We start from the raw sequence: 12,488 nt of genomic DNA on the forward strand, positions 1-12,488 counted from the left end.
TTCATGTAAAATACATTGGTGATACATTTTGCAGTGTAAACATTGGTGAACTGGGTTTACAATTATCAAATGATGTGTTCTTAAGTTAAAGCAACTCTGCTCAACATGTGGTAAAATATCAGCCAGGATGAGCGGTTAATGAGTGTCACACCTATGAACAGGTGAGGGCAATGTGACCCCTCAGCACTGGACCCAGATAAAACCACAAGGAAAGATGGCAGGCACACAGCAGGACAAGGTGCAGGGTGATTTTATTTTCCCAACATCAAAAGTGACAGTGAGGCAATCAGCATGTTGTCTGTGGATAAGAACACAAACAGAATTATTTACCCAAATACACAATGTTAACAAGCAATCCAAATGACATCAAATTAGCAATAAACAAACAATGTAACAATCAATTAAAGCAACAATAAACAATATATTTGAACCATGCTAAAGAAAAAAACATATGCAATTCACCTTTAAGGTCAGCATGAGTTGGACTGGCTCACAGCACCTCTGTAGCAGCAGACTGGGGTTTGGGGCAAGTTTTGCACTTCTTTTATAGCCATAGCTCCACCCATCTCCCCACCCACGTGGCACAATCCACAAGTGAGTGAGTGAGGCACTCTGGGAGATGAAGTACACCAGTGGTGGCCATTTTAGTGTGCGTGTGCGTGTGCGTGTGCGCGTGTGCGTGTGCAAACAGACAAAATAGTCATAGGAAGTAGTATGTTTAGCAATAAAAAACAATATAACAATCAAACAAACAATAAACAATATATTTTAACCATGGCTAAAGAGAAAAACATATGCAATTCACCTTTAAGATCAGGATGGCTTGGAATGGCAATTCAACAATGGCTAACAAAACTACAACTTACTTAATAATGCATCTGAAGGGTGGATAAACACCAAAGGACTGAAACACCAACACAGCCTCTACTGCAGTAACGGACACACACTGAGTGTAGAGGCTGATTAGCGTCTTACGTGCAGGTGTGTGGTGATCAGTCCAGAATTAGGTGCAGGTGTGGTGTATATTAGAGCTGGGCTCGGGCTGAATTTTCCTTACCGAACCCGACCGAGCCCGTCACATTATTAGCCGAGCCCGGCCCGGCCCGACAGGTGTCAATTGATAATCTGTCCGAGCCCGGCCCGAACCCCCTCCCTGATTTTTTTTTCCCCTCGGAGCGCAGTGAGCGCATAATTCAATGAGTCTGTCCAGCCTATAAACAGCCCTATATAATCCCAAACCAAAATCAGTCCTCGTAATTCAAAGCAGTCAATGATTAATACGTAATGTACAAAGCAAAGCACCAAACAGCCTAATTCGTGCGTGCCGTGCACTGCCCACACAGTCCCACATCGCTGAAAGAAGTACTGCACGGTGTCTGCGACACCAGCGCTGATGAGCCTACACGCAGCTGACTCCGGGCAGAGCAGCAGAGTGCATGTCTGGGCGTGTTTCATTCGATGCCTTCAGGTGCTTTCATTAACGTAGTAAATTAGCTCAGGAGCTGATGATAGATTTTATTTGAAGGCAAAAACAAGTGACTGATTACGTGACCGAGCCCGGCCCGAGCCCGAACGCGACTTCAATAATTCTGTCCGAACCCGGCCCGTAAGTCGGGCCGTACGGGCCGGGTTCGGGTTCCGAGTCCGACGGGCCGGGTAGCCCTGCTCTAGTGTATATGTGTGTGCGTGTGTGTACGTGTGTGTGTGTGCGCGTGTGTGTGTGTGTGCGCGTGTGCGTGTGTGTGTGTGTGTGTGTGTGTGTGTAGATCCGGTGACCTGACGGTTTCCAAGCAGTAATAGTAGTAGTAGTAGTAGCAGTAGTAGTAATAGTAGTAGTAGTAGTGTTGGTAGTAGTGGGAGTGGTAGCAATAGTAGCAGCCTAAGTACTAAGAATAGTAGTAGTAGTAGTAGCAGCAGCGGCAGTAGTAGTGGTGGTTGGCTGTTATAGCGCCACCATCTGGTGGATTGGTGTAATTTTTTTACTCTGAGTAGTGGGTGATGTCGTGAACCTGTGTGGAAAGTTTGGGTGATGGGGGGTGTATGGTTTCTGAGATCCACACACTTTTAGGGCAGGAAAAGAACAAAAGTAAATACACAAAAGTTTAAACATTTATCATTTCAAGACGGTTTCACGTATCCAAATTCTGTGTAAGAGTTTTGGTCAGGTAAGTCCAGAGATTGCACAGAAAAAGTTTAGGCTCATTCAGGCAAATGGCCTGGGAGGAGATAGCAAAAATAGGTTATTGACAAAGTCCAAGATGGCGGAACATCTAGGCACACGCAAATGGGCGTGGCCTATATGGATAGATGCGTATTGATCCAGGGAATACAGCCGAAGTGGAATTTTGATTCTACGCCTCACGGTTCAGAAGATATGGACCATAACGCGAAATGGTCTGTTATAGCGCCACCATCTGGCCGATATGGGTAATTTTTTGTTTCTGAGTAGTGAGGCACATTTATAATCTATGTGCCCAGTCTGGCTATGCTGAGCCTTACAGTTTCTGCTGTACATACAGTTTTACCGGAGAAGAAGAAAAAAAAAAAAAAAAAAATCAGAACAGATACAATAGGGATCCACGCACTTCGTGCTTGGACCCCTAATAATCGGAACAGATACAATAGGGATCCACGCACTTCGTGCTTGGACCCCTAATAATAATAATAACCTAAACTAAACTTGTACCACTGTTCCTTCAGAGGTTGTAGTTGTCATAGACTGTGTTGCATAGTTGACTGCTCTATTGCTGACAAAAATGTGTTAATGTAAGTCACTTTGGATAAAAGCGTCTGCCAAATGATGTAATGTAATGTTACACCATGAGTCTTAGCTTTACAGCCATGTCTGACATATGTCAGCTACATAGGGTATATGAGCTCCAGGGTCATGCAGTGTTCTGCATGCAGTGAAAATATGATATTCTTGCCTTTTTTGTTTCCCTATTTCTGCACACTTTGGTGCCAAAATAGTCATGGAATTGTATAATTTGGGTACAAAGCTCACGTGAATCCAAAGAGCCCCATCACAATAATGCGTGATGAAATATGGCCTCATAGTAACCATTTCAAAATGTGATGATACAATTTTTTAGAACCACAGTCTGCTTCTGACGCAGAATCAAATCCTCAGAGCAGCTGTGAGAAATCAAGGCAGGGATATACTGAGTAAAGAGTTGAAGTACAGTTTAAAATAGCGGTACTTGTTCCTTAAAAAATGCATTACTTCTAACGTGTTAGCTACTACCCACTCCTGTGCTGTGCAAAAACCTTCCCTGCAAACAAAAGTTATTTATTGGGCTCTAACAGCTGTTTTCACACTAAGCATATAGGATTGTCTTCATTAACTTCTCAAATACTTTTCTCATCTATACCTGTTAAAGCAAACCTGGTGGGAAACCAAGCTGATCACGTGATCTCACATTCTGTTTCGTTCTGCCGATCAGTCTGGCCTCTGAGTACACTCCACAGTGATTTCAGTGGGCGGGAGCATTTGGCTTGACAGACAACTTCAGCCAATCAGCGTTGCCAAATCAAATCCAAATCCACTCCAGAATGGCGAAACCCTCTTTTGTGCCAAGAAACTCCACTGTTATTGAGTCTATTCTGCAATAACTGCACTTATGGCTGCATTTACTCTACTAATGCTAACGTTACTTGTTGCTGCGAGCCGCAATACTCTTTTGCCAGCGGCGTCCCTGAGGTGACAATATAATGATGTGCAACTTGATGAGACTCACCTGGCTCTGCATGGTCTTCTCTGAAACTAGTATGGAGAGCTGTGAAGGAAGAACACACATCCGAGAGACAGAGAGACAGAGAGAGATAGAGAGAGAGATGTTCCCACACCAGGCACTGTGCAGAGCCTCTGCAGAAACAAGCTCTTCTATTTAACTCAATTTGCAATGCAAATACAGACTGATCATCTTTCAAGATTCAATCAATGTATCAACTATGTTGCACACCTCTCCCGAGAGACTCAGGAGAGGTGTGCTGCAGAGGTGTGCTGGTGAATCTGAGGAGAGAATCCATGGAATATCTTAGCAATCCTTAATAATTCTATCTTTAAAGTCTACTGATAGATGTTCTAGTACTTTTGTACAAAGCACAAAGGGAGATTTAGAACAAAAAGTATACATTGTGACTGAAATTGGACCAAACATTGGCTACCAGTTAGCCCTGGCTCCACCAGGCTTCCGGGCCTCCAGGCTACCCGCAAGCCCAGGATAACACCAGGCCTCCAGGCTACCACCAGGCCTCCAGGCTACCACCAGGCTTCCGGGCATCCAGGCTACCCGCAAGCCCAGGATACCACCAGGAACCAGGCTATCACCAGACCTCCAGGCTACCACCAGGCCTCCAGGCTACCACCAGGCATCCAGGCTACCCGCAAGCCCAGGTTACCACCAGGCCTCCAGGTTACCACCAGGCCTCCAGGCTACCACCAGGCCTCCAGGCCACCACCAGGCTCCCGGGCATCCAGGTTACCACCAGGCCTCCAGGCTACCACCAGGCCTCCAGGCCACCACCAGGCTCCCGGGCATCCAGGTTGCCCGCAAGCCCAGGCTACCACCAGGCCTCCTGGCGACCACCAGGCCTCCAAGCTACCACCAGGCTTCCGGGCATCCAGGCTACCCACAGGCCCAGGCTACCACCAGGCCTGTGGGCTACCACCAGGCCTCCAGGCTAGCAACAGGCCTCCAGGAGACGCCTGCAGTGGGAGGTTTGTTTTTAACCTGTAATCCACTGTTGATATTGAGGAGATATTTTAACATTCATTCAGGGCTATCTGGACTGTAGGTAAAATGCCTAGAGAAGGCAATAAGAAGCAAATGGCTGATGATATTAAGGAAGAGTTTGAGGAGCTGAAAAAATCTCTGAATTTCATTTCTCAAGAGGTTGCTGGTGTTGTTAAACAGCAAAACATTATAATGGAGTTGATGGGCGAAATCAGGGAGCTGAAGAACCAGAATAAAGAGAAAGATGTCAAGATTGCCCATCTAGAATCACGTGTGGATGATCTTGAACAGTACTCGCATATGAATGACCTAATAGTGAGTGGTCTCGAGACAAGACACAGATCATATGCAAGTGTATCCACAGGTAGAGGATCCAATGTGGAAGCAAGTGAGCAAGAAATGCAAACCCTAGAGGAGCAAGTGGTTGCATTTTTTGTTGATAAAGGAATGCCTATTAACAGCAAAGACATAGAGGGCTGTCATTCAATCCCTAGCAAGGATAGAAAGACCAAGCCTACCATCATCATTCGTTTCACAAACAGGAAGCAGAAGACTGCTCTTCTTAAACAGGGGAGAAAGCTGAAGGGGTCTAATGTGTACATCAATGATCACCTGACTAAGAAGAATGCGGACATTGCTAGAAAGGCTCGATTTCTCAGGAAAGATGGCAAGATTCAATCTACGTGGACCAACAACTGTAAAGTTTTCATCAAACTGAATGGTAACCCTGAGGAAGCAAAGGTCTTAGTCATCAGAGAGCTCAAAGACTTGGACAGATTTGTCTGATCGATGATGAAGGACTCCTCATTGAGAACAAATGGGCATGGATTTGATTGGACTGAGAGAGATAAACAAACAAACACTCATTCTACAGCAGAGAATAAGAGTCAATCTGCATTGTTTATTTATTTATTTACTTTTCTTCACGTTATCTATCATACGAGTCATGTTTGGTCATCAATGCCATTCTAACTGTCAATTCTCGCCAGGTACAGTTGTTGTTTTTCCCTACGTCCTCTTTGTTTCCATTTACCATGTCAATTAAATTACCAAAAAAGGTCTAAAATTTGCACATTTAAATATATGTAGTTTAAGAAATAAGGTTAATGAGTTATGCTCAATATTGATTGATAATGAAATAAATATAATGGCCATTTCAGAAACGCACCTGGATAGTACTATAGAGGATTCAGAGTTGTTTATACAGGGTTATAATTTATTTAGGTTGGATAGGAACAGGAGTGGAGGTGGGACTGCTTTCTACCTGCAAGACCAAATACCAGCGAAAATCAGGAAAGATCTTGGTATGAATGGTGTGGAAGCGCTCTGGCTTCAGGTACATTTACCTCACTTGAAGCCAATTCTTGCATGTTGCTGCTATAGGCCACCTGGTGCCAATATTGAATATCTGGAAAATATATGTATGATGCTTCAAAATGTAACGGATACAAATTATGAGGTCTATTTTGCTGCTGATATGAATATTGATTTCTTTGCTAGTAATTGCTCCTTAAAAAGAAAGTTGAGCGAGGCAGTAGTGGTCTGTAACTTAGCACAGATTGTTAACTTACCAACAAGAATTGGCATCAATACTGATGGCACTACTTCGGCGACCTGCATTGATCATCTGCTCACAAATAGACCTGAAAAATGCTCAAAAGTAGTCTCTGTTCCTGTGGGTTTTAGTGACCACAACATTATTGCCATAACTATAAAGACAAAGGTGCCAAAAGCTGGACCAAAGGTTATTCATAGGAGGATGTATAAAAAATTCTCTGATAATGAATTTTTGAAGGACTTAAAAAATGTCAACTGGGATACAGTCCTTAATTGTATGCATCCAGAGGATGCCTTATCAGCTTTTATTACTTTATTTTCTGACATTTGTGATAAACATGCCCCTATCAAGAAGTTTTCGGTTAAGACGGCAAGAGCCCCCTGGTTGGATGAGGAATTAAAATCCTGTATGAAAGAAAGAGATGTACTTAAAAAATCTGCAATTATGTCAAACTGTCTGACGGATTGGCAAGCCTACCGTTCACTAAGGAACAAGATCACCAAAATCAACAGGAACAAGAAAAAACAATACTATCAAGAAAAATTTGTGCAATGTAAGAGTGACAGTAAAAAGCTGTGGAAAACACTGAATGAAGCTATGGGTAGAGAAAAAACAAGTAAATCCCCTTTATTTGTTGAAGTGAATGGTTCATTTGTCACTAAACCACTTGACATTGCAAATTACTTTAATAGTTATTTCATTAGCAAAGTAAACACAATAAGAGATCAAATGTTGCCTGTGAGCGGTGGGCTGTCTGATTCTATTATTAGGAACACAATTATGTCAGATAAGATGTGTAATTTTGAATTTAAAAAAGTCACTATAGGTGAGGTACAACAATTTCTTACGTCGATTAAAGGGGACAAACCCTCTGGAGTGGATCGATTGGATGGTAGACTTTTACAGCTTGCAGCTACGATTGTGGCAGTGCCTATATGTCATATTTTTAATTTATGTTTTGAGAAAGGTATTTATCCCCAGCTATGGAAGATTGCGAAGGTTACTCCGCTGCCCAAAAACAGTAGAGAACCGTTTGCCGGGCTGAATAGCAGGCCTATTAGCATATTACCAGTGTTAAGTAAAGTATTGGAGGGAATTGTGTTTAAGCAAATTCAGCATTACTTTAAAGAAAACAACATCAACTCTGATCACCAACATGCATATAAGGAAGGATACTCCACCAGCACAGCTCTCACTTCGCTTACAGACGAATGGCTAAAACAAATTGACAAGAAGTCTGTTGTGGGTGCTGTGCTACTAGATTTCAGTGCAGCATTTGATATTATAGATCATGATTTATTACTTATGAAGCTATTAGCATACAGATTTAAAGACTCTGCTATTAATTTGATGAAAAGTTACTTACTAAACAGACAACAATGTGTAATGTTTAATGGAGCACTTTCAAGCATTGAAACACTTCAATGCGGCCTTCCTCAAGGAAGTTCCCTTGGGCCTCTTCTTTACTCTATTTTTGTGAATGATTTACCATATGTTCTAAAAATTGCAGGTTTGGCAATCTATGCAGATGATACAACATTGTATGTATCTGCGAGTGACACTGAGTCAGTTAATAGGCTGCTTCAGCAAGAATTAATGCTTGTTTCTAACTGGGTAGTGGAGAACAAGCTTAAGTTGAATGTTTTGAAAACAAAGAGTATTATGCTGGGTTCTAGTTATGCTTTAAAGTCTCAGCCTATACTGTCTCTTTATCTGCGGGATACTGCTATTGAACAGGTAAGAGAGGCAAAATTGTTGGGAGTGACAATAGACGAAACTCTATCTTGGTCTACTCACATCAATAATATAGTGTCTAAAATGAGTAGCAGTATTTCTATGATTAGGAGAAGTGCACATTTGCTGACTGATGATACAATTAAACTCGTAATTCAGTCCTTAGTCTTGTCTCGTCTGGACTATTGCCCAGCAATTTGGTCTAGTTCCTTAAAACAAGAAACTGTAAAACTACAGCTCACTCAAAACAGAGCGGCACATCTTGCTCTCCATTGCTCTATAAGAAGCAGTGTGGAGGGCATGCATGCAAGACTGAAATGGATGAGGGTGGAGGAGAGACTAGCATGTAGTTTAATTATATATTTGAAAAACATCTGTATCTTGCGTCAACCTTATTGCTTGTTTTCACAACTAATCTCCACATGTAACAGACATGGCTATGACACCAGACAGGCCACAGGCCTGCGCTTTACTTTACCTCTTCCAAGAACCAACGCACTTAAGAAAACTGTCATGTATAGAGCTGTTTCCCATTGGAATAGGCTACCAACAAATCTTACCAGGATCAACAATAAATATACTTAAAAAAAAAAAGCTAAAGGAAGCAGTCCTTTGCAAAGACATTGTACTTAGTTTTGTCTGAGTGCAGTGTTTTTGTTTTGCTATTCTTTTCCTAGTCTCTTGCTCGATTGAATATTCATGTTCATGGAGAATGTGTGCATTCTCCATGAAAATGTGTGAAAATGTGTGCATTATTAGGGCAGTATGCCCTTGTATGACACTGTTGATGTTTATTATTTAGTTTATCTAATTTTATTTAGTTTATCTAATTTTATTTTTTATTTTATTTTAACACAATCTTGTGGTTTTAATGTGAACATTGTTCACCGTTTTTGTTATGTGCAGTGTAATTGTTTTGTATTTTCTGTATGTTGCAGGGACCCCAGGAAGAATAGTCTGAGTAGTCAGACTAATGGGGATCCATAATAAACAAATAAACAAATAAACAAATAAACAAATAAAACAAATGTCAACATAGTTGATAGGAATTTGTCTTGGTTCACTCTCAGACAAAGAGACAAAGACAGTGCAGCAGCAGCACACCATATACAAACAATAATCATTAAACGCAAGAAAAAAGAAACATTCAGGAACAGTATCCATCAGCGTTGTATTCAGCAGAAGTGCATACAGTTTAAAGTAATATAGGTCAAACATAATCAATGAATCAGTGCAAGTTCAGATGTCTAATGGCTTGGAGATAGGTGCTATCTCTGAAGCGAGATGTTTTGCTCCTGATGCTTCTGTATCTCCCGGAGGGGAACTGCGATGCACTGCTGAAGCCTTACTTCTGCCCCATCCCTGTGGCAGTGTTCTAAGCAGACTGGATTGCATGCAACAGATTGGACTATTTATAGCTAAAAGACTTGAACTTTTAAATTAATTACATTTTTAATTATCTTTTTATAAATGGGTCGACCGCGGGTCGATTTTCTCTAAACAACAGTTCAAAATGGCGCCAATGGGTTGGGTTTAGGCATAAGGACCCGTTTATAAAAAAATATATATATAATTATCAGCCTCTCTGACTTTCTAAACTCTGCACGGGAGACTGCAAGACTGTCCGGTAACTTGTGGTGAGTTTGAAATGTCAGTGCGACACTTGTAAAGTCCAGCATGGATGACATCTTTGTGGCTTGACACTTAATTTGGAACCCCGGGTGCTTGTCTTAGGACACTGGATTCATACCAGCGTACTGATTGAGACAATAAAAGATCATATTGGATTAATATTAGATTCAGCTGGATGTGACAGTCTGGCTTCAGTGACTTCAACAAACTGCTTTCCTGTTCAAACCCGTGAAGGGGAACAAACTGCAGAAATAGATGGCTGGAAAGACTGAAGCACACAGCTGTGACTCTGAGTCACACACACACACACACATGCACACACACACACACACACACACACACACGCACACACACACACACACACACACGCACACACACACACACACACACACAGACACACACACACACACACACACACACATCCTAACGTTTTGTGTTGAGTCTTTAACAGTCTCATCATGGACGCCCAGTTGGTATGCAGCATTCTGAGCCTGCTGTTATCTGTTATAGGAGGTGAGTACTGTACTAAAGTTTTGTTTTGTTTTGAGTTAGTTTTCATTTAGTTCTTATCACAGTTGTTTCAGTTAGTTGTAGTCTTTTCTTTTTAATAATGTGGGGTATTTGTCAGGGGCGAGATTCAAAAAGGTTAGTCAAACATTTAAACACATGCTTTATATATGATTGATTGATTGATTTTCTTTATTTAAGTGTCATGCTTCGAATGAAGCCCAGCCCACATGGGCTTACAGGACACTTTTACTCTTCATCATTTAAACAAACAATGATCAAAACATAAAACCAACAGAAAACACCCAAAATACATACAGTAAAGTTGTACAGCATGAAAACCACCACCTGAACCTACTTAAAGAGCTGAATATGAAATGATATGATGAAAATCAACAAAGGAACTGTGTAGGAAATTTACTTAAAAGTTCCAGGCAACTTGACACAGCCAAAAATCCATTGTGCAGTTGTCGGTGCAATTTCGGATCGGCTACAAGTTTGGATTGGGCACGCATTGTGATTGGCTGTACATCGGGCACGTGGGATAAATGTGAGCAAAATGGCCGACAGCTTTAGATTAGCTATCAAGCTAAGCGGCTGATGTTATCAGACATGATAGAGATTCATAATATGAATCATACTGTATCGATGTGGGGTTGCCAGTAAACATGGTGTTGTGATCGACACATTATGGACTGTACTGTATTACTTATATGTTTGAATGTGGGACATTTGAGTGTATTGCCTGTGTTTGGATATGGCCTCACATTCGGGGTGAAGACAGAGAGAACCAAATGGTTGTGTCACACCCTACAGATACCAGCACAGCTGGATGCAGAGCCTCGAAGGGCTTGCCATTGTTTTTTATCCCTCAACCCCCAGGACGTTTAACACCTCCCTGAGCTTCAAAGACCAAGTGCCCCCCACAACAGAAAGGTGAACAGAGAGACAACACCCTTTCAGTCGAACTTACAGAATGGGTTGAGCCCACTCAAATAACACAAAGTGGGCTGGGCACAGTCCAACTCACCGAACGATGTGATTGGCCTACCATGCATGCTCATTTTAATATGTGATCTCCTACAAAACTGTTGGAAACAGTCCTAACTGGGAGTCTACAGTAAGCTTTCGCACGCAGCTGAACCAAGGGACTGGAGGGGCCAGGACCCGGCTCCCCTCCCCCGCTCTCTGCACCCCGTGCAGGCGACCAGGCCTCAAGAGGGACCAAGCCCTGCAGGCCTGACCAGGGCCCAGAGGACTCCGAGCCCACAGCAGCACCAGAAATCGGCTGAAAGGCCAGCCGTAAGTCCCACGAGAAATAGCATGCATAACTGAGATAGTTCTACTTAATCTCAGTTTAATTTAAGTCGTTTAGTGTTATAAGTCGCAGGGAAAAACCCCTTACGCTTCCAGACTTGCCACAGCCTGGCACAACGCCCAGCCGTAGACCAAGCTTCCAGACTTGCCACAGCCCGGCACAACGCCCAGCTGTAGACGAAGCAGTCTTTCCTCAACAACACTGCTTTTCCCCTCCAAGCGCCCTGCACGTAAGGGGGGAAAGACGCCCAAGACAGACCGTGGCTTGCAACCAGCCACAGAGAGGGACCCAAAGCAGCAGACCTCGACTCCACGAGCAGAGAGACTGCACGTCAACCCCAGGCATCGTCTACCCCCATCAGACATCCGCTGCCCGCTTTTCCAGGCCAGGGTGAACCGCGCTGCAGGCCATCGCTGCCACAAACCAACGCCATCCGCTCCACGGCACCCCAGAGGCGCGTGCAGAGCAACCCGCTCACGGAGCGAGACCCACGTGAGAGTTCATTCATGGTTTAATGGTTCTGGGCAGTTAGGGTTAGAATGCATTACCCTGTATGTTGATGTACAATGTTCGCACACTGTTGAATGATATAGACGCCTGAAGGTGAGCGCCAAGTTCGGAAGAACTTAGCGGCCATCAGCGGGCCACTCTCCTCTCTCCCTCTCCCTCTCACTCCCCGTCGCTCTCCCTCTCGCTCCTCCACCAAAATTGGCAAAACCGCCATTTTGAAAAGGAGGCGGTCTTAACACGTTCACTGCCAATGACGTGTTTTTACGTCAAAGGAACGCACAAAAAGGTGTGGACCAAAGCAACTCAGCAGGCAACTATAATATCAAAGCAAAAAATTCGCTGCTTAGAGTTTTAAAGGTAAATCAATTTAATAAGAAGTAATTTGTACCTGCGTACTTCACAGTTAACAAACAGTGTACATCTTCAAATAGGTGATACGGGCAAGGCACAAACGCAACGCGTTTCAACCGTTGGTTTTCATCAGGCTGTATGG

At 43.0% G+C, this 12,488-nt stretch overlaps 1 protein-coding gene across 1 annotated transcript in view; it reads left to right on the forward strand.

Annotated features, from left to right (window-relative positions):
• Nucleotides 1-10,144: 10,144 nt before the first annotated feature.
• The window catches only part of LOC310791625 (sialic acid-binding Ig-like lectin 15), a gene marked incomplete at its 3' end in the record, with an annotated part of 28,932 nt that continues 26,588 nt past the window's right edge, over nucleotides 10,145-12,488 (forward strand). Inside the window, exon 1 of the mRNA XM_083653289.1 lies at nucleotides 10,145-10,173. The remainder of the gene's footprint in view (nucleotides 10,174-12,488) is intronic.

The sequence above is a fragment of the Poromitra crassiceps genome, assembly GCF_964638095.1.
Source record: "Poromitra crassiceps genome assembly, chromosome: 1".
In the NCBI taxonomy this organism is placed as follows: domain Eukaryota; kingdom Metazoa; phylum Chordata; class Actinopteri; order Beryciformes; family Melamphaidae; genus Poromitra; species Poromitra crassiceps.